This window comes from Mirounga leonina, unplaced genomic scaffold (genome assembly GCF_011800145.1).
Source record: "Mirounga leonina isolate KUSES-001 unplaced genomic scaffold, KU_Mleo_1.0 Mir_93, whole genome shotgun sequence".
Classification (NCBI taxonomy): domain Eukaryota; kingdom Metazoa; phylum Chordata; class Mammalia; order Carnivora; family Phocidae; genus Mirounga; species Mirounga leonina.
In genome coordinates, this window is record NW_023270854.1 from 2,600,919 (window position 1) to 2,605,588 (window position 4,670).

At 43.1% G+C, this 4,670-nt stretch overlaps 1 long non-coding RNA gene across 1 annotated transcript; it reads right to left on the reverse strand.

Annotated features, from left to right (window-relative positions):
- Positions 1–1,247: 1,247 nt before the first annotated feature.
- On the reverse strand, positions 1,248–4,336 carry LOC118004488. The gene is made up of 3 exons (XR_004677598.1): positions 4,218–4,336; positions 3,198–3,631; positions 1,248–1,408 (listed from the first exon to the last, which is right to left on the reverse strand). It is a non-coding gene; the product is annotated as an uncharacterized LOC118004488 (long non-coding RNA).
- Between the last annotated feature and the right edge of the window lie 334 nt (positions 4,337–4,670).

The following is a 4,670-nucleotide window of genomic DNA, read 5'->3' on the forward strand; positions in this document are numbered from 1 at the left end:
AGAGAGCGCGTGGGCACAAGCAGGCAGAGGGAGAAGCAGGCTCCCCATTGAGCAGGGAGCCCGACACATGGCTCGATCCCAGGACCCTGCATGACCTGAGCTGAAGGCAGATGCTTCATGACTGAACCACCCAGGCGCCCCAAGTAATATTTTATTTTTAATATATCAAAATCTTATAAACATGATTCCTTCAAATCATTGCGGTCCAGTAATTCAACATTAGGCTGCTCTTTACAACATAACCAGAAAAGTGGGAAAGATTTAGGCACCTGGGTTTTAATGAAGGGATGATGATCTGTAATTGCTCCTGGCCTCCCGTCTCGTGCTTCCTGTCAACACCAACACCGCAGATGTGTCCACCCACAGGTCAAACACACACACACACACACTCTTCCTTTCAAATAGCCATCTTTGTTTCTCTTTGAACCCAACCTGAGTACTTACCTCTCCTCCTGGTGGAGGTCTTCCCTACCCCACGTAACTGTTTCCTGCCTCCCTGGGATCTCAGCGTTTTATCCCCTGCTTGTTCTCTCCAGTGCATGTCACAATGGCGATCAGATTATCTGTGGAGGTTGTGCTTTTTATTTAATATTCTGGGAAGAATACAGTCCTGTCTCTTTTACTGTTGCACTTCCTACACCTAATATGAGCACATAACATGTAGCAGGTGCCCACTGAACATTGGTTGAATGAAAATAAAGTGAAATCTTAGAACCACCTAAATGCCCAACAATTGGAGCCTGGCAGGAAGTCTTTTCAGCCATTTACATTTTTGTTTTCATAGATTTTTTTTTTATATGACAGAGACACAGCGAGAGAGGGAACACAAGCAGGGGGAGTGGAGGAGGGAGAAGCAGGCTTCCCGCTGAGCAGGGAGCCCGATGCGGGGCTCAATCCCAGGACCCTGGGATCATGACCTAAGCCGAAGGCAGACGCTTAACCATCTGAGCCACCCAGGCGCCCCTGTTTTCATAGATTTTTAATGCCAAGGGAAATTGCCCCTTGTGATAGTATTAGGTTTGTGCAAACCAAAACCAAAACATGAAAATTGCTGGAAAGAAATACACCAAAATGTTCACAGTGGTTATTGTTAAAGGGGAGAACTATATTTTTGTGTGTTTTTATTTAAAATGGGCACGTATTAGTTTTATAGTCACGCAAAAATAGTTTTTGTTTTGTTTTTAAGTTTATTTAGAATATTTAAGCCTAAGTTACTGGAAAAAGTACCTTTGAGGAGTAGGGAAGTTGCCAGTAAAATCAGGACTAAAAACAGAGATTTCAGTAAAACAATATTTAAAATGCTCTGTTTGGAGAGAAGCCTGGTCCGGAGAGTGGAGGGTAAATAAGCTGTGTATCTGCCCAAAAGGAAATGAGCGAAGAGCAGCAACACATTTAGGGCAGATGAAACCTGCAAGAAAATACATGATGCGGTGGCTAAGATGAAATCAGGGCATACTATCAATCCTACAGATGTTTAACATACACAAAAATACGATCAGTTGCTTAGGATCCATGCGTACATTGTAAAGGTGTGAAGAAATATACAGAAGTAGTGACACTAAATTCACTAGAATGGTCACCTTTGTTGGGAGGGGGGTTGTGATTGAGGAGAGAGGGAAGGGGGTGATTTTTTTAACCAAGTCCTGGAATAGTGTTACTGCATAATTCTTTGTATCTTTGTGTGTGCCTGTAATATTTTATAATAAAACTCTGAAATCTCATAGCAAATTTTGAAATGAAACAAAAGTAAAAATGAAAGGAATCCTGCTGTTAATTCTTTCATGAACAAAGTGTCTTTCGTCAGTAGCAATAGTTCATTCTCACCAGTTTATAAATTCAGATTCTCAAAGAGAGCCTCCCTTTCACTCTCCCTCCTTCCTTTCCAGCCTCTCTCTTATCTTTCTCTCTCTCTCTCTCTTTTCTTTTGGCATTCTTTTAAAGTAGTTTACTCTTTTTAAGAGAGATGTCTTTATTAAGAATCTTAGAAATAACACAAAAACCAACAGATAGCTATTATTCTGTCACTTGCATTGTAGTTCTGTCTTGTGTAATTATAAAAACTTCTAGGATTTGTCTAGTGCTTTAAGTTACTAGTAATTTATATTTCATTTATGTAGATTTCTAACTTGGCAGGTACTCCCAGAAAGCAAACAAGAAAAGGAGACATGCTTCTGTAGCTCTGTTGGGCTATGATTGATCTCATTCTTAAGGATCAGCGAGCTGTTTGAGATAAGAGATGAACTGCACTGGCTTACCACTTTCTAATACCTTGAACTGTGTCTACCAGATTCCTAACTGTATGAAAGGGGGAGGAGGCTGTGCTCAGAGCATGACCGTGCAGTTTGGAGGCACTCCAGAGAGAACGAGGTGCAATGCCTTCCCTCTGGTGCCATAACATAAAGGAGGGCGGACGCAGAGCTACTCTGCCAGTGATCGAATGGTCTCCATTCTTGAAAATAGATGATTAGCTTTGCAGTGCAATAGGTCCGAGTTCTTATTTTGCAAAGTGCTATTCCATCACAGTCTTCTCATCTCCCACGAGCCCTGGGATTAATGTTTGTTATACTATGAGAAAGTAATAATTGCTTAAATATAGAAAAAATACATTTGACAAACATTCATGGTAGAGAAACAGGAAAGATGGGATCCCTGAGCTGGGCCAGCACGGCCACCAGTCACTTAAGCTCCTTACTTTCATGCTGATCCACGATTATCGTCTCACCTAATTTTAGCCCAAAGCTTCAGCTTCCACCCCCTCCCATCTTACTCAAGAAATCATCTCTTTCTTTTTCTCTACCACTGATCTACCTGTGGAGATATCAAATAGAAGCAAAATTGAGGAAAGGCAGAGCAAAAGAAGAATGGTCCTGGTTCATCTTGCTACTGGGGAAGTCAAGATCCTGACAACTAAGGGTTAACTTCAGCCGAAGAAATCACCCTCACACCATAGACTCTGCCACGGGCCACGTTCCTCTCTCACTCACATTCCTTCACGCACGCACACGTTCATGTACACACATACATGCATACACACGGAAGCACACGCTCACACTTGCACACACGGCCCTACCATGCACAGCATGGCTCCTGCTGACCCCACTGCAGGAGTCTGGAACACATGGTAAGACTCCATGTCCACATCCCTGGGCTGAGAACTGACCCACTTTCACTGTGTTGACAAAGGTGAAGAGACGAACCATGGAAGCGGTCCAGACAGAAGACCTGCAACCGCAACAAGATCCTCCTGACCCAGATTCCCGACGGCGTGCGTCTGTGGCCAGGATGGGCCGAGCACTTGTTCGTTTCATCACACCTTGACCAGGAACCTAGATCCACACATGCCCACTGAACTGGCGCCGTGTGGCTGATGGGGACATTCTTGCTGTCTGGAAAATTGGTATTGATCACTTCAGAAGACGTCCGCAGGCAGCAATTGATTGTGATGGTTAACATGGCCAAAATGATTGGATTCCTCAGCACACAGCTGCATTCCACACACTGTACCTGAGCTGGCTTTGGATTTAAAGGTCAAATTATAACTGGTCATCCAGGAGTGCAGCTTAAGTGCCCACGTTTATTACCTAAACTCTTGTCATATGGCTGCAGAGCTCACCAATAGCAAATAAATATCCTGTAGTTGGGAGTAAAGCAAGAATAGGTAATTAAGAACGAGGGATAAATTGCAAATGCTCAGAACACAACTCCTATACTTAAAACACATTATATTTATACCCACAAACTGATATGGCACAAATTTAGGTTTTTTTAATTTAATTTTTTTAAAGTCTCATTCACAAGTAGCAAAAGATCATTATTGTGAACGATAACTTGGGCTTCTTGTTTATATTCAAGAACCAACTCAGATTAAAGTAATCTTTGAAAAGGGCTTGAATAGGAGAATAAATCAGTATTGGTGTCAGTTTGTCTTATTTCAATAATAGTCACTATGGAAACGAATCACTGACCTATTTCTTTTCATACCTCCAAGTAAACAATAAAGTTTCCACTTCTCTGTGTATCCTGTTTCCCTTGGAATATTGATCTCTGGTATAGAAGGTCTCCAAAGCGCTTTTTATTGAAACCTACAGTGCTTCCCTACATGAGTATTTTAGCTGTTTTAAACACTCTCGGCCTCATTGTGGAATTCTACTGTGAAAGGCACACGGAGTGCTCAACTCCATCCTTCAGAAAACTGGGAGCTTTTGGCAGCCGCTCACCCGCTTTTGCTTAGAACTGGAGAATCCAGTTCCTGCTGGACGCAGATGGGGCCAGTGGACCCTCAGACACATCACAAGTTGCCCAGTGTAGAAAGTCAGTAGAGTTCTGCTTTAGTTTCCTTCTGTTCCATGCCAATCTGTAATTACAGACAAACAGAAATGTCGCAGAAGAGAACTTTCCACGCTAAGCTGCTGATTCAAGAAAGAACAAACGAAATATTAGCATGCCTGTGCTCCCTTCCTGTCCTCAGCCCACATCCTAAATCCATGTTCTATCTGGCTGAAGCCAGAAGTTCTAAATATAGAGCTGGTTCCCTCCCCAGCACTCACGAGTCACCCTGCAGGGCTCTCCATGCATCCACAGGCTGTGTGCGCCCGAGCCCCGTTAAACCAGCAAGTGTGGCCCCTTGGCCTAATCCTCATCTCCACAGACACACTCCTGTTGTAATATCA